Raw genomic sequence first — 18,621 nt, forward strand, 5'->3', positions numbered from 1 at the left:
CTCTGTGCAGTGTTGTTGGGAAGGGAACAATGCACATCTAATTGTGGAGATTTCAATAGCTGCATGGCCACTACAAATGAACAGCAAAGATATTGAACTTAGAGCAGACGACACGTCCACTGTCCGTTCTAGCTTTCACCGTTTGTGACTCGAATTCCTTTATTCTAGGAAGGGAAACTTTAACATGATTTGCACTGTACTGCCCACTGTCTCCTTCCCATTCAAATAGTCTAAACGAAAACTTTAAACGGTTGCCTATAGCTAAAGTATATATATATATATATATATATATATATATATATATATCTTGATTGTCAACATTGTCATTGTGTAAAGGGAAATAAGGCTGAGCGGACTTGGAATACTTTCATTTCAGGGACATTGTATCTGTCTGGCTACTGGTCTTTACCGACACATGTATACAGCAGTCTGACAGGCAAGCGGTGATGACGGAATACTACACGATAGGCTGAATACATTTTAATCGTGTCGAAAAGTGAAAGCGTAGAACTTTATTGGTTAGGATGTTATTGTGCGGAAACAAAGTTTATTCATACGCAACTTTGGTCGGACAAGTGTTTCTGCGTTTCCAGTTATTGGACTGTTCACCCTATGCCTAAAACAATATATGTTTTGATGCAGCGGTGCAGCCAGCAGGGGTGTGCAGTAAGATGCAGATCAAGCTCGAGCTTTATGGACCACTGACAGCCTGGGATAAAAACTAGGCGAGGAGCTGAGTGCGCGGGGTGGTGAGGAGAACGTCTGTTTCAGACAGCTTTTAATAGTTGTGCTGCTGTGTTGATCCTTCCCTTAAGGCCTTTAACCAAACACAGTTGTGATTAGGTTTTTCTTTTGCAAACCTAATAAATAACAATATGCATGATTAAATCTTACAACAAAAAAAGTAGTTTGTTCACTTTTCATTTGTAAGTTATCTTTCGACATACCACTTTCTAAGAATTGTGTGTGTGTGTGTGTGTGTGTGTGTGTGGGGGGGGGGGGGACCCCTAATAGCTTGAATTTAGCCCCTTTTAAGCACAGGTTTAGCCAACGAGCCTCAAATGGTGACAAATATGACTAACCTGTTAACTTATTTAGTTTTGTCAAAGACACCGAGGGCCTGAATGTTGCATCTGACTCTAACAAAGTTCGTTAGGCCTACTAGACTAAAAAAGTAATATGACAGGACTACCAACTAATGAACAATATACCTATTAATATAAAATATAAAATGTCATAACATGTCTTACACAATCATACAATAAAAAACGTAACATTTAGTTTTATTTTGTGAAAAGTGTTATGTTTATTCCAAATCGTTCTACAATCATATATGTTACATTGTAGGCCTATATATGACATTCGACACTTTTGAGTAAATATTTAGCAGACGAAACGGGAACTTCTTTGTCATTTCCCAGTAGTGGCAATTGTATTATATAACCCTCTGTCGACAACAATGCACTGACTTCCCCAACAGCAGGTCTCATTGTTTACTTAATTCCTTCACGATTTCAGGCTTCATGCACCTCATATTGATCAACGATCACACTATAAACACCTGGGAAAGACCATTTCGGGATTTTAGACAAATCAGTAAGATATTTTTAAAAAGTACAATCATTAGATACAGTATTTCAATCATTCAATATAAGCATATAGACATGTAGCTAGGCAAACAGTTTACACTGTAGGCCTAGAAAAGTTTAGCCTTGTCCAACTTCATCAATGTGTTGTTTATCCCTGTGTCAGATCGAGATTGTTTCTGGAAATACATCTACGACACAGCTCGTTTGCTAGCGGCTCATTTTCTGTATCCTTTAGAATAAAGGGTATACAAAGTTTGTCTGAGCACTGAAAGGGCCCCACAACGGCCCTTTATATTTCTCTAGACATGATGCCCGAGTCATTTCAATGGAAGTTGGAGAACTACTCGCCTTGAGCACGTGGGTTTGTTGACAAAACAACGAAAATGATCACATATCTACATATTTAAAAAAACGCACACATTTTCCCTATAGGAAAACGAGAATATTGGATACCGATATTGGATACCATGATTTAAGTAGGCCTAGCCTATTCAGTAGAGTTAGAGACATAAATGTGTTAGATAAAACTAAATTAAGTAGGCCTGCTCTGACATAAAGAAAATGACATCTTATTGGTCTTAATAATAAACAACAGCAGAATTATTCCTCCCAGTGTGAGATTATGTGAGTGTATGAGACAATCGAAAAAAATATCCTCTATAACTTCAAAATGGTTGTGTTTAAATATACTAAATTACGGATGACTTCCCTCCAACAGTAAATTATGTCCTCCATCTGCTTGCCTATTCTATCACTACCACCAGTACTGGAAAGTCGATTATGTTGAATCCATACATTTCCATGGATTGCATCACCCTAATTATAATACTCATGAGTGCTCTGTGGCTCTCCGTTTTTGAATGGTCTCTCTCATGCCGTTCTGCCGAAACCGTTCTGGAATGGAAAAGTGGGTCTATTAAAACAAGTCTCTAGAGACCATCCAAGGCGTTTTTCTGTGACTGATAATGAGGCATGACTCAGATGCGACAAGAGTCTGTCTGCATGGGGCAAACAGCGCCCTGATTGGGAAAGGATGACACTCACTTCTGGGAAACATTAGGCTATTCATATATTTCTCATAATGTATTTTTTTCGTTTCTTAAACGTCCACTGTTGCAAACACAACATTACGTTTTACTCATAAGACAGTGAATAATAATTATGCCCTATTAATTCATTTGTTATAAAGGTCTACACTATTGGGTTTTGGGAGCTGCACCTGTTGCAGGGTTTAGTTAAATATAGGGCAAAGAGACAGAGGGGGTAGGAGGTATGCTGTTCTGAACTACATTTCATTGTAAATAAGAAGAGTTCACACGCTGATCGAGTGACTAAGGGGAACAAGCGAACCATTTTAAATCAGGTGGCTATCTCCCTATCGCGGAGATCAGAGCTCTGTCACTCCCGAGCTCGTCATTGTGTCCTCCCTACGAAATGACATCTCCCTCAGAAAAGTGCCTGGATGAGATTTCACTGTCACTGCGCTATAGGCCCCAAGCATTAGCATAACGCAGTGAAACGAGTTATGTAGCCTAGCCTAACACAAGTAAAAACATATCGTCTGCTTCAAAATACGTTTTTCAGAGAGAGGGCCACCGTAAACATTTTTTGTTGTTGTTCAAGACCCTATTTTGTATAACCTTCCATAGTTGTAGGTCTACATTGGGAAGTAATGCCCTATATTTCCATGGCTCATTGCTTAACTGATGAAGTGTATGGCCATATGAAGCGAGGCCACACAGTTGGCAGGGTGTCAGACCAAGTTACGACTTCAAGAAGAGATGAATATCCCAGACAGCTGGAACGCTCTTATTGATTATGTGACGTTTTGCTTGACGATAAGCGGGACATCTAAACCATGAGTACCTTCTACTGCGCGTGCATCCAAAACCCGCAATCAGAACATCACTCCATCACAAAGTTGCCCCGGGCGAGAGGAGAAAGGGAAAATTAATTAAATGGACCAATCGATGGAATCATAACTTGGTTACAGGGAATGGAAAAGGTAACATTTGAAAAGTGCAGTTTTTGATTAATAGTCATCTTGTTTAGGACTAAGCCTATCTTTCAGTACAACATTTCTGATTGTCTTGAACTCTAGGCCCATGTAAGAAGCAGCTCAAAGGATGACCCTTGGGCGATTTATGTTGCATTCAGTGGGATACAGTAAAGTATCAAACCACTTTTAATTCTGAAATTCCGAGTAAAAAGTTTGAGAGGGCTGCTCAATAATAAACCAGTTCAGTCCTAGCTTTCTAGGTCTCATAAAAAATACACACACAACATTTGGAAATAGAGTATTGTCTATCAGGCTTGGGGTCAATTCAGTTTTCAATTCAGAAAGTGAATTTAACTTTAACTCATGAATTGAAAACTCCTCATACAAAACAATACTTTAAAAATGAATTGATCTCAAACATTGTTGTCCAAAAGTAGCACACAGGTGGAACAAGTCTACATAAGTGGAAATTATATGAAATTGTGGTTTTAATAAGAGAGCAACATTGATGTTCTTTCAGATTAGTGTGATTGCATAAATCTGTATTTGTAAATTCACCCTTTGATACCCCAGTTCAGTGAAGTAGTGTGAGTGGAAATTGTGCTTGGAATCTTGGACAGGAACAATCACTAAACACAAAGATTTGGTTGACTCAGATTACTTTTTATTCAGCCTACATTTATTGACATTTAGACAGTACAAATTGAAAGGCCGCAATGGAATTTAATAACAGTTATTCATACATGGGGAGGGGAGGCAGAGAGGGACTTGACCACATTGACACTACAAGAAAAAGCACAAAAACTGCCTACTCCTCCACAACAACAGCCATTATTACAAGGCTTTTATAATTATTATAAATATATAAATTATAATCTGGTAAATAATAAATTATTGTCAATATAACACAGTAGAAGAAATCCAACCTAATAACAAAATAAACTGCAAAAAGTACTGTATAAAAAGGACATTCATTGAAAATAAGGAGATGCAACTTTTTTGCCCAGTCGATTACAGTCCCTCTTGTTTCAGTAAGTAGGATAAATCTTGGAGTGCCTCGTCACCGTGGAAACTGCCAGAACAATTCAGTTGAAGTTTGAGGAGGTCAGCTTGCAGGGTCAACAGCTCCAGCCTTTGCCTGTGCCAACTTCTGTTGGGCTGGGGACTTTTTAGTGGGCGTGTTAGCCCTGGCCTAGCCCTGGCCTAGCCCTGGGTGGTAAGCAAGTCTGATATACCTTTTTTGAGTCAGTTTGCAGCCTAGACTCTCCAGGTGGCCTGTGAAATCGATTGTAACCCTGTGACCCTGTCTAGCAGAGGCATGGTTGACAACCTGGGTGAGAATTTAGTTGGCACTGACAGATCTCCACAGATTTCAGTACAGCAGTTAGGAGAGAGTTGGTGTGTGTGTGTGTGGCTGTTCTATTTAATCAGCTCAAGATTGTGTCGGTTTGTTGCATTACATGTCATTGGAGTTCACCGATCTACTGAGAGGATTTATAGTATTTTTTAGTAGTGATGTTTGATTGAGAGTTATCAGGGTGTTCATGCAGTTCTGAAATTCCCCATTTTCCACTTCACATGATACAAAAAACACAAAAATAATCAACCACAAAAATACCCCCCCCCCCCGAAAAAAAGTTTTCATATTGAGTTTTCTAGTAGATCAATTACATTAATACATGTCTATATTTGATGATAACTAAAGTTTACATAAGTTAGTGAAATACAGATATCCAACCTTTGCTAATACTTCATGTTTTTAGAATGGTCACGTATGCTTATGACTTTGAAACCATTGCTTTTCCATGACATAGTTTAGCTTGCTTACATGTCATTCCATGTGGATGGAGGATATGGCTTACCTCCCTGGGTGAAGGGTGAAGGTGCTCATGGCCCTGCAAATATGTGTCAACTTTATCAGTGATTTTGAAATTGTCATGGCGAGTCCCACAGGAGCATGTGTGAATAAAGGGCAGCTCTTCACAGGATATTTCAATCTGCTGTCTCTTTGGTCCTGGATATGCCCCATGGGCTCCCAAATGATGCTATTTGTCACGTTAAACAGACTGCTACTCTCTAGAGGGTGTTCTGTGTGTGTGTGTGCGCGCGCGAGTGTGTGTGTAAGTGCGAGTGAGAGATAGAAAGAGGGACGACACTAGTCTGAGTGCCTGAGGATGCTATTGTGATTGATTGTATTTGATTGTGTTTGAGTGGGACCTATGTGATGCTTCTGAGAGCTTGTATCATCCAAGCAGTTTTCCTGTACCCATAGGGAAGAGAGTGCTGCAAGGTGCATGCCATTCGTATAACTGGAAAAATACTCGCTCTGTTATTTGGAGATGACATTCATGGAGTGATCCTGTGTTAGCACAATGGACGTGTTTCACTATTATTTTCAAACTGAATGGTTTCAGCAATAGGTGTAAACTTGAACTCGCGCCGAGAGGGAGAATCTCTCTTGCTTTATTTAGCCTCATATCTAATCAATCCTCCCTTCAAGAGAACTATGTCATGTGTGTTCCTATGCAAATGTTTCTGTAAACACTGAATGGTAAGCACAGAGCTATCGTTTACATTCTCTGTGTCTTTTAACTCCATGCAAATGGCTAACCTACCATTTTCTCTCTACTATTACATTCATATACCAATATGGCCACAAGCATACAAAGTATTTATGTCTTCAAAATAATATCTGCCACTTTGTAGTAATGCTTCAGTATTTGTTTGTTCAAATGTGAAAAATCTTCTTCCTGCTGATGTTTGGTGAAGGGCAGGGTAGTGTGCAGAAACAGAGTTGGCATAAGCGACAACAGAGTAAGTACCAGATCCACTTGTAGAGGCTTTAATGAACCATTTTTTTTGTGGCAGCAGCAATATATTTCTGATTACCTTTTGGATTTATTGGGCGTAGTGTGTGTGTGTGTGTGTGTGTGAGTGTGCGCACGCACGCGTGCATGTGTGTAGGTGACTGGGTGCCAGTGTGTGTGATTTAATGAGGGATTTTTTGGCAAGTTGGCATTGTTCATCAGTGTCATGGCAGTTTTGTTTCAAAAGTGCTGGTGCTGGAGAAAGAGGGATTTCGGCCCATCAGCAGTATGTGATGTCAGCATGCCGGGACAACAAAGGACAGCTCCAAATCCATGGTGTTTGCAGCATTATGGGGGCCCAGTCTGGGCTGAACATGGCCCCTCTTTCACTGGAACAAACATACTAGAGCACAGCTAGCTAGAGCAGCATAACAGAGTGCACACACACAACAGGACTTCTGCTTTTCAGCCCTGTTTATTCATCATCTCCTCCACACTCTGTTACATAAGCTTTACCTATATGAGGAGAATATTTGGGAGAAATGTTAATGATAAGGAAGTTGGTTTTGGATAGCGTTATGGTCAATTTTGACACTTCCAATCCAACACACAAAATCAGTATAGGGCCTATGTGTTTGTATGAAACATTTTATATTCTATGGGTACATTGTATACAAACAGTGATCAAGTGCCTCAAACTGGGTAAATCTTGAAAGTACAATACTAATTTTCATCAGTCACATTCAGAGCTGGGACTTCCTGAAAATCTTATATGAGCCTTGTTATTGGTCACTTGTGCTCCAACTGTAGCAGAAAAACTGATATTCAAAGTAGACACACACCTCTGTTTGGTTAATGCTTTGGCTAAGTCACTGTAAAGCCACCTGCAGTTCTCCTTGCAAGTTAGAATTACATATGGTTATTTCAGTAGTCATGGTGGCACAATAATAACTAGCATGCTGTCTGAAGCAGAAGCACTCAAAGAAAACATGGTAACCATGTCTGTATGCATTCTGGGAAATCTACTTAAAAGTCAAAGGATTTCATAATTCAGCATATAGTTTAAATTCTTGTTGGTCTGGAGCTAATAACAAAAGTACAATTCTGTATATTTCTAAACATTTTGCATCGGAAAATAATTGGGGACATGGCAATGAGGATATTCTTCATCCCTGGCATTATTACCATTAAAAAGTTTAACCTTCTTGAACCTATTTATCTACATCTTCAATAAAGTTCCTCTGAGCCACTCCAAGGAGAGTGAACAGTCTGTGTTTCAGAGACACTGCCAAGCCAAAGAACACAACGTGGTCTGGCTGGCATTGGCCATGGGTAGGCCCTGAAGGCAGGGTATTGTAAGAGACAGACAGACCACACGGATCCCCAACAAGTCCTCTTTATGATGGGGAAGAATTATGATTGCTATGTCTCGCAGTGGAGCCCTCAGATCAGCCTGTAGTGGGGTTATAGGAGCTAGATGCCTACAGTAACATACAGTAACACAGCGGCCCCCATTCATTACATGCCCATGTGTATTAAAATACTGGAAGAACGCGAGGCAGCTGCAGTATGCAGTCCAACACAAGGCAACACTTTATTTTCTGCTCCCTACTGTCTGTTTTGGTACAGGCCTGTCTGTCTCTGGTACCCTCTGCGTGATTATACAAGCTTGCTCAAAAACCTTCTACAGAGATTTGTTTTCGATGTTTGGTGTGGAAACAATGGTTTCCTTTTGACTAGATAAAGGGGGACTTCATGTTGGAATGGCAACCTTAAAGTGATACATTTGTATATAGCCACTGTAGTCATAGACTGTTCTCTCTGCTATTGCACAGAAAGCTGTACCAGAGCGACATGTCTAGGTCCAAAAGGCTCCTTAACAGCTTCTACCCCCAAGCCATAACACTGCTGAACACACACTTCTGCTAGTCATTGTTTATTATCGGTGCATAGTCACATTTCCCCTACCTACATGTACATATTACCTCAATTACCTCGACTAACCTGTACCCCCACACATTGACTCATTGACATTGACACATTGTAAGTAAGCATTTCACTCTAAGGTGAAAAATATATACAACACCTGTTGTATTCTGTGAAAATTATATTTCCTCAATCTAAAGGCTCCCAGATACAATGCACGGTGTTCTAAATACATATGTAACACATAGTAAACCCGAATTTGTTTATGTGCATTATTTTGTTCCAGAAAAGGTGAGAGGAGATTGCTGAAATCCATATGACCAAGACGACATGTCTGCCCAGGAGATGGATACCTCACCAGATATGGTAGGTTTGGGGCTGAAGAGAAGAGACCGGTTGCATGTTATCCATTGCTACACCTTGGTACACCTTATTGCTCACAGCTACTATTACTAATACCCCTCCCCTCTAAAAAATAAGTGTTCTCTTCCTTCATTGAGGAATATTCAGACGTTTCCCATTACCTCTGAGAATCCTTGCCATACCTGTTTTTCCCGGTTGGTTGCATTCTCCAATGCCCTGAGAGGGTGGCAGGCCCGGCCCAACAATCACTATTCCAAATTGAGCGTGGCACAAAGAATATGAACTCAGTCATTGGAAGACTGCCATTGGTTGTTCTTTAGAACAGCTGAGTGGTAATTACTCAGAGAGAGGCTGCGTTTAGACAGGCAGTCCAATACTGATATTTTTTCCACTAATTGGTCTTTTGACCAATCACAGATTTCTTCACGTCAGATTTTTTTCAGAGCTGATCTGATTGGTCAAAACACCAATTAGTGAAAAAATATCAGAATTGGGTTTCATGTGTCAACGCAGCCAGAGAGAGACCGAAGAAAGTCTACTGATCAATTTACACATCAGTGCCCGGTTTCCCGATAGCAATGGAACTTCGTGTTACAAGTGTTTTAACAATGCATTTTACCTACAACGGCCGAAGATGTAACATGTGTTTCCCAAAACACTACGCAGAGAGAACGGTCGCTAAGTGCGTCGTTGGAGCATGTGTCGATACTGATAGGATGGAAAGAGAGGAAGCGCTGCTCTCGGTTCAGGTTTCTCCATTGAAATCTTACTTTATTATAATTATTTCACAATACTGACGACGGATCAGCTACCAGAAAGATATTACCGCCTACGCCTGCAAATATTGAGGCGGCTTATTTTAATGTTTCTCATTAAAAATGCATAAAATCACAGATTTGTCACATCACTGCGCATGACTACACATCATGGAATATATTGAGACAAATTAGACAGTAGACTAAAAGTAGCAAAATAGAGCTCAATTGATTGAACATGGAATGCATTTCAATATGATTGAAATAGGCCTATAGTTTACATTTTAATCCAGCCATCTCTGTTTTCGTTTGAAGCATCGTTTTATACGTCGCTTGTTTGTATCAATTGCAAGACTATTTGAAGTCAACTTTTTTCTGAAGTTATCGGCGGTCACAGAGCGATGGCTTAACCATGTGATTCTATGTTTCGCGGAGATCTTCTGTGTATAAAATGAGGGCAAAACAGCATCACTTACGACGCACTTCTCGGTTCTGGGAGTGGTCTGAGGAAGGCATCAGATTACGAGCGTTTTCAAGTGCGAAGTTAATAACGATGGTTTAGGAGAATAGTTTGGCGATTTAACAATGCTCCTACGAAGGTTCTATATCGATGAATGTAGCCTTAAAATGCTTTTGGGAAACCGGGCCCAGATCTGATCCTAATCCACGTCCATTCGATAATTTTAAGATTATTTACAGTATCTTGTCACTTTTTAGTATCGTCAAACCTGGTCCCCATTCTATTCTTGTGCACCTGGCTTGGATTTCCCTCATTAACAAACTGGGACAACACATCGTGGAACTACTGAGTTCCTCGTCCACCCCACTTTCTCTACATACAGTGGGGCAAAAAAGTATTTAGTCAGCCACCAATTTTGCAAGTTCTCCCACTTAAAAAGATGAGAGAGGCCTGTAATTTTCATCATAGGTACACTTCAACTATGACAGACAAAATGAGAAAAAAAATCCAGAAAATCACTTTGTAGGATTTTTAATGAATTTCTTTGCAAATTATGGTGGAAAATAAGTATTTGGTCAATAACAAAAGTGTATCTCAATACTTTGTTATATACCCTTTGTTGGCAATGACAGAGGTCAAATGTTTTCTGTAAGTCTTCACAAGGTTTTCACACACTGTTGATGGTATTTTGGACCATTCCTCCATGCAGATCTCCTATAGAGCAGTGATGTTTTGGGGCTCTTGATGGGCAACACGGACTTTCAACTTCCTCCAAAGATTTTCTATGGGGTTGAGATCTAGAGACTGGCTCGGCCACTCCAGGTCCTTGAAATGCTTCTTACGAAGCCACTCCTTCGTTGCCCGGGCGGTGTGTTTGGGATCATTGTCATGCTGAAAGAGCCAGCCACGTTTCATCTTCAATGCCCTTGCTGATGGAAGGAGGTTTTCACTCAAAATCTCACGATACATGGCCAAAATCATTCTTTCCTTTACACGGATCAGTCGTCCTGGTCCCTTTGCAGAAAAACAGCCCCAAAGCATGATGTTTCCACCCCCATGCTTCACAGTAGGTATGGTGTTCTTTGGATGCAACTCAGCATTCTTTGTCCTCCAAACACGACGAGTTGAGTTTTTACCAAAAAGTTATATTTTGGTTTCATCTGACCATATGACATTATCCCAATCTTCTTCTGGATCATCCAAATGCTCTCTAGCAAACTTTAGATGGGCCTGGACATGTACTGGCTTAAACACGGGGACACGTCTGGCACTGCAGGATTTGAGTCCCTGGCGGCGTAGTGTGTTACTGATGGTAGGCTTTGTTACTTTGGTCCCAACTCTCTGCAGGTCATTCACTAGGTCCCCCCGTGTGGTTCTGGGATTTTTGCTCACCATTCTTGTGATCATTTTGACCCCACGGGGTGAGATCTTGCATGGAGCCCCAGATCGAGGGAGATTATCAGTGGTCTTGTATGTCTTCCTTTTCCTAATAATTACTCCCACTGTTGATTTCTTCAAACCAAGCTGCTTACCTATTGCAGATTCAGTCTTCCCAGCCTGGTGCAGGTCTACAATTTTGTTTCTGGTGTCCTTTGACAGCTCTTTGGTCTTGGCCATAGTGGAGTTTGGAGTGTGACTGTTTGAGGCTGTGGGCTGGTGACTTTTATACTGTTAACAAGTTTAAACAGTTGCCATTAATACAGGCAATGAGTGGAGGACAGAGGAGCCCCTTAAAGAAGAAGTTACAGGTCTGTGAGAGCCAGAAATCTTGCTTGTTTGTAGGTGACCAAATACTTATTTTCCACCATAATTTGCAAATAAATTCATTAAAAATGCTACAATATGATTTTCTGGATTTTGTTTTAAAATTTTGCCTGTCATAGTTGAAGTGTACCTATGATGAAAATTACAGGCCTCTCTCATCTTTTTAAGTGGGAGAACCTGCACAACTGGTGGCTGGCTAAATACTTTTTTGCCCCACTGTATGTAAAGAAAAACAGTGTACATTACTGAACCCTATTCTGGTAGTGACTTTTCAGACAGGGACACGTCCCAGTTCTCAGTCCCTTGATGTCCCCAGGCATTGTGAAAGCGTCCCTCCACCCCTACTTCTGTCACACACAGTGCCGAGAGAAAGACGCATTGGGCCCTTGTGGAATGTGGCATGTCTCTGTGAACTATTCCCTGCTTTGTCATAAGAGTTTTGTGTGGTGTAAAAGTACCCTTTTTTCACACCTCCTCGTTGGTGTCGCAGTGTTGGTCCTCTACTGCAGCTAGCCTGTGCTCAGGAACAATGACATACTTTAGGTTTAAGGTCCGTAAAATATGGCTATTTCAAGTCAACAACCTAATGTGTCTGTGTCACCAGCCACGTTAACTGTCAAGCACTTGCCTTCTCCAGTCTTTCAGTTTGATGGGGCAACATGGGGGCAGAGCGGATCCAATAGGAGGTGATTTACTGTAAAGCACAGTGGAATATCACCATATCTGAAATGGAAATAATGAATCTCTTATTAGGATGGTTATTTCAGGACAAGTCGCAATTTGAATAGAAATTAATCTAATTTTAAAACCTTGGTCACAATGAGCAAGACTCAATTTAGACCCAATCTAAAATTAATGAGAGCATCTTAAGGGACACAGTGGAATTGGCAAAACTTAGTCTATTTATGTTAGTTAAGGACACAAGCTGGAGACGTGTAACCCATTATGGAACCGTCAGTTAAAAAGTCTACATTACATTGTCACGACATTGTAGTGATTGTAGGAAGGTGGCTTTATGAAGGTGGCTTCCAGAAAGGGATAACCAGGATTAGTTATTTTTGCTAATTTCCATGGTTAAATATTTAGGTAGTGCAATGATTGAATATTGGAGTTTCATATTTGCTTGGTTCAACGGTTGTTGAAATTCAAATAGAGTGAAGTCCCATTGGGGTGCTTGGATTTATTGACCAAAGTCCGGATGGGTAAGTCGAGACTCATTACCCTCACACACATGGCGCTTTGTCCACTTGTCATGTTTGAAGATGAACGTTTCTCTGCTCACACATCCCATTGTCTTCAGATGATGGATTAAACATGTATGTACTTTGGATTGTAATATAGTATTGAAAAGGACTAACGCTTTAACTAATTCCTAACACTGTAACCTGCAGCCTTCATAGAGACAAGTCATTGGGAGGAAAACCGTGATGTATCAAACCAAGTGTAGATATTGTCAATTTTGTTGTGCAGGAATGCAGTGATCTGGGATCTTTCTTGACTTCAAAACATTGTTGGTAGTATGGGAACGCATCTGCCTCTCACAGGGCAGCCATCACTCAGGTCAGAGAGGATATGCAGGACTTCTAAGGGAGAATGTGTTGGAGGAGAGGCCAACTCCATCTGTCGGGAGAGTTTGTTCCAGCCGTGCGCCTGGCCGCACTGACGGGATTTGAGCCCACATGTTTGGGCCACGAGGTTGGGAGGACAGAGGAGAGAGGGACAGGGGGGACAGAGGGGGTAGAGGGGCACTCTGGCTTCCTCCCACAGACCCCAGCATGGTGCTCCTGGAGGCCGGTAACTGGAGGATTGGCCCGGGCTCCAGTCCTTTGTCACTGGGAGGGGGTGAGAGGATGGGGGAGTGGGGGAATACTGGGACCCTGCAGGGAAGGAAGCACATATACCCTCCTCCTCTTCTAACGACAGCAGGGGGAAAAGCACATTACATGCTTGCAAGTCTACCCTCTACTATTTTTGTATTTACTGAATCTTGCAGGGAGATTGGTTCCTCCTCTCTTACTTTAAAAACTTTTGATGCTCTTGTATGGACATGAAACACCCACATACACACACACACATTCAAGATAAGATAAATAACATAATGCCTTATGTGCAGCCAGGCAGTTTAATCAAAAGTATTTGTTTTTTATGTATATATTTTTCATAAAAGGCTATGACATCTCTAGTTCAGATTTTCTCCTGTCTTTCCCCTCTAGTTTTCCCTACCATGGTTGTGATAATTGGATTTTCTGGACACCTGTATGAGTGCAGTATATCCAGCGGATTATAACCAGGGAAAGGGTGAGTCAACTCTAATTATTGTCAAGCAGCCTCAACCCCCTCTCTCTATAGCATAGTAGCCCAGTCCCTGCTCTTCCATCCACCTCGTACCAACAGAACTGGTTTACTGTCTCAGAACAGCCAAGCTATGGAGAGGTAGGCTCGAGGAGGCTTTCAATTGTGGAGTTTCTGTCCCATTCACATCAGCAGGTACAGAAGTTGACACAGTTTACTCAGAGATTGCGAAAATTAGGAAAAGTTGTTTATACACTTAGACAAACCATGAACATTATAAACTCACTTCCGTCTCCAAACACCCCACACTGTGCTGGGCCAAGACGGGAGTAGATAGTGAGTGTTTGTAAACAGTGTGTGACGGGGGGGATGCAGAGACAGGTGAGGAGAAGGGGAGTGCTGGGGTGTGCTCTCCTCTGCTCACGGTCCCACAGAGAAACCCGAGGAGGGAGCTGTGACTGAGCGGGGATGAGCGATGAACAGACAGGGCTTGTCCACAGACAGTCAAAGGGAGAGCTGGAGCTCTTTAACCATGGGGAGGGAGGGGAGCAGGATGGGGAAGGATGGACTCACAAGGTGTCTGGGCCGAGGCAGGTAATTCATCAGGCCCTTCTCTCTCTCCAGGATAGGCTGCCCTACCGGCCAGGCCCAGCCAGCAGGAACTTCCCATGGTCAACTCCGCTCTGCTCCGAGGGACTGAGAATCCTAATGAGCTGGAGGGGTCCACATTTACCACGGCTGATTAACTGAGAACAATGAGGCCAAACAGAACTCACAGGCACTCACAATAGTGACTAGAGAGCCTCAAGGCGTTGTCTCTGTATTTTTTTGAGGGGAGAGAAAATGAGAGAGTGAGCGAAATAGGAGAATGGAGGGGGGGAAAGTGAACAAGACTGTAGTTTTGTAATGCTTTGTTTTATTTGTTTCGAGGAAAGAAGCGATACTTTGAATACTTATTGTCACTATAATATATCCACGAGGCCATATATGTCCACAGGCAGCACATTGTATTAGTTCCTGTTAAAAAGGTGGGGTATAAAGTTGGAGTTTGGACTACAGCTTATGTAATGATGTTTAAATTATATTTATAGCATGCTAAAAAAGCAGTTGCATCATTAGTCATTTCCTCATGCAAATGAAGCCTAGCTATTTGCCTACATAGGCCTGCTATGTGCAGTGAGACCTAGCTACATCCCCTCACAGGGGCCTAGTGAATGAGGGTTGTTCTGACAGCTAGTGAGTGTCATTTAAACCCAGCCAACCTCCACCGATTACCATCTACACATTTATGGAGAATATGAGCATTATATGGTACCATTTCAATTAATAACCCCTTTTTCACTGACTGAATGCTTTGTAATCTCGACTATGCAATTAGTTTAGAATGGCTAAGAGATCAACTTCATTAGCATTTTTTGTACTGAAGGTGCCGGCTTGGGCCAAATGTTCGTTCTCAGTGGAAAGCGTATCTCTTTGGAAAAGCTGTTCTAAATTAGTTTCTGTATCAGTTAAAGACTATTTCCTCTCTGCTTTAAACTTGGGTGTGATAGAGGAACCTCTGGAATATTTATGGAGGGGAAAATACATCCAGAAAGACAATTTTGCCGTTTGGTTACATGTTCTGCCTTCCCTTCTTCTGTTTTTCCAATTACTTAATGCTATTTAAATATAGCAGAGCCGACACATGCAGTTCACTGTAGTGGGGCCTGAAATAAGTCACGCTTTAATTGTATTTCATAAATGATAATAGGAGCCCATCACAGTAAGCTAGCTGTAATAAAATGATAAAATGGACAATTATGAAAAAATCCAGGCCCTTAATTTTCTAAACACACTCCAGAGAGCGTCTTTAAGCTGGGCATATTTGACTAGATGTTGAACAGTATTCCCCTCTGTGAGGGCTGCTGAAGTGCTGTGAATTACAGTAGAAGTGTTTTGTATGTTGTACAGTAACGTGTAGTACTACAAACTGTAGTGCCACTTCATGAAATACTATTTATCCAATTGTCTGCAGGGAAAGGTTTATATTCCCTTATGTATATAAGGCCAACTCAAATAATGTCTGGCAGAATAAACCATACAGTACAATATGTGTGCTGAAGGCAGGCCTGAATGTAGACACAACCAGGGTCTGTAAATCAGTCATTTCCCCACCATTGCAGGAAGGATATGGCTGGTTTGTGCATTGGTGTTTGTGGTCCCCTGTCAGCCAGTGGGTCAGACAGAGATAACACCTCTCTCTTTAAGAGGCTCTCAAATTCCCAATCAGTGTTTGACTTGGGAGACAGGTGATTACTCACACCTGGGTACCTGGCCTCTTTCTGCACCTGGACTCCACCCCACCCAGTGCCAAGCATGATCCATCGGTGAGGCAGCATGTGCCATGTGATGACACGCCACCTGCTGGTGGGGTGGGGCAAACCCGCTGCTTACTGTCCCGATCAATCAATTAAATATTTTTAATAAGAACAAATTCTTATTTTCAATGACAGGCTAGGTGGGTTACAGTGGGTTAACTGCCTTGTTCAGGGGCAGAACAACAGATTTTTACCTTGTCAGTTCGGGGATTCGATCTTGCAACCTTTCGGTTCCAAGTCCACCGCTCTAACCATTAGGCTACCTGCCACCACTTTACGCTAAAAAAGAAAACACAAGAAAAGGGAAATAAAAAATTACTCATCACTAAAAGTACATCTGAAAGGCATTATGGTAACTTGCACATAAAGCAGGGAAAAGCATGAATTTACACAAGGTAAAATATAAGGACAGGCAATGAATCCCTTTTATCCAGATAAATTAATGACTGTACATTGCTTTTACTTGGAGGGCATCAAGACCTCAACCATGAAATCCTATGGTGCAGTATACCTGTAACATGTCTCTTTCCCAGGTGTCTTTCTGACGTTCTTGATGCACATCCAACGATGAGTGGGTGATGGAGGTCCCTCTGCTGTAACCCTGACCTCCAGAGCATAATGACTGCTCCAAAGACAGGACCTAAGGAAAGATGAGTCAAATGAAACGCATCTTGACACCACTGCTTCTGCTGCAAACATGATGGCATGATCTGCCTCTGTGAAGACAAAAACAATGTACCTGTTGTGCAATTCTCATATGGTTGGATCATATGGTTCATTTTGAAACGGTTAAACTGAAACAGTGAAACTTTTTACCAATAGAGGCTACGCTGCTTATGATATGAACTGTATCGTCCGTTGATGTATTATATTTCATGATGTTACATATCTTCAATAAATTTATTGGTGTCTTTGGTAGAAATATTGAGCATTACAATATTTGGAAACTGGGGTAGGAAGTTCACAATCAGAGCAGGGGAAGGTAATTGCTGGTTTTTGTTCCAGCCCTCCAGGACAGAGAATACCCTCCTACACACACCATTTGCCACTGTAGGTTTAGAGATCTACAGATGGCCTCTGTAAATATCTGAATAAGGCTAGCCTCAACTGTGTAAATGATAACACAATTGCTGGTCATAATTGATCTAAATACAGAACATTGTGGGGTAACTCTATCCTCCAGTATGGTGTGTGTTATCGTATATTGTTCATGTTGTATCACTGCAACCCTCAGGTGATGAAACGGTCTCTGTCACATTAGCTGCCCTCTCTCTCTCTCTACTTTTTCTCGAAGCTCCCAGGCCAGCTTTCAGCCATGGATATTCATCCACCTTTATTTAAAACACACATGTTCCACTGCCTACCAGTCATTCATCACTGCCAACTAGAGTGGGTATGTGTGGCCATTTAGGCTTATTGATTAGCCATATCATTCACAGATATCTCTCTCAAGTATTTATCGTGTACATCAGCAAACAGGAACCACACAGTAAGTGGATATACCTCCTCACTCACACTTGAATATCCTCTGAGAAGAACCCAAGCAGGAAGCGTTTTCTCTGGGGGTGTCAAGTCCAGCCCAGGAGATGGTCAGCATCATGACACTAAGGAAGACCCTTGAGAGAACCAATCGAAGGCCCATCTGTGTTCAGCGCAGAGTGAATCCTGTGTTTCCAGGTTTAAACTGAACGTTATTAAAACAAGTGGGCTGAAAGGTCAGGAGAGAGCAGCCCACAAAAACAAACAATTCATTTGGCATGGAGGTGTAATGGGATGAGATGTGGACTGGGGTCGGGCCTATTGTTCTGCTGGAATTAACCGTGGCAGGTCATGTGTCACTGGGCACTGACCCCGGCCCCATTCAGGAGCCCAAACTCTGCATTAGCCACGGCCCAAAGAGAGGTCAAACATAGTCACAAACCGGGCACACACACAGCCAGTTCTGACCAGGGCAGCACTTACAAAACAAAGAGGGGTATTACCATGCGGTGGTTGTGACACTGGCGGCATCAAAGGCTTTGTGACTCATCCGTTGGCCTGAATCTGTTGGACTGGTGCATATTGGAGGCATTAAGCATGAACGACATGCACCTAAATACTCCTATTTCATCTGTGCAAAGTGTGTGAGCCGGAGGTGACTCCACTCCCCATTCCCACATCCATACCTGGCTGAGGTGCAGAGTTGGAATGAGAGTACAGAGTACAGAGTGATTCAGAAGAGTGGGTTTGGTTCCCGTGGGGCTTGCTTGGGCATACACTCAGACCACCCATCAGGATTGCTTTGTGCGGTCTAGTCTGCATGCTTCTTT

At 41.9% G+C, this 18,621-nt stretch overlaps 1 long non-coding RNA gene across 7 annotated transcripts in view; it reads left to right on the plus strand.

Moving 5' to 3' along the window:
* The window catches only part of LOC135512879 (uncharacterized), a 101,156-nt gene extending 83,905 nt beyond the window's left edge, over positions 1 to 17,251 (plus strand). For 6 of the 7 annotated variants that reach the window (XR_010451467.1, XR_010451465.1, XR_010451466.1 and 3 more), the window contains 3 exons: positions 8,608 to 8,687; positions 13,877 to 13,961; positions 16,846 to 17,251. This is a non-coding gene — a long non-coding RNA (uncharacterized LOC135512879). Of the gene's footprint in view, positions 1 to 8,607; positions 8,688 to 13,876; positions 13,962 to 14,579; positions 14,807 to 16,845 lie in introns of all 7 variants that reach the window. The other variant, XR_010451468.1, reaches the window with a different exon arrangement.
* Positions 17,252 to 18,621: the final 1,370 nt, after the last annotated feature.

This window comes from Oncorhynchus masou, chromosome 24 (genome assembly GCF_036934945.1).
Source record: "Oncorhynchus masou masou isolate Uvic2021 chromosome 24, UVic_Omas_1.1, whole genome shotgun sequence".
NCBI classification, from domain to species: Eukaryota; Metazoa; Chordata; class Actinopteri; order Salmoniformes; family Salmonidae; genus Oncorhynchus; species Oncorhynchus masou.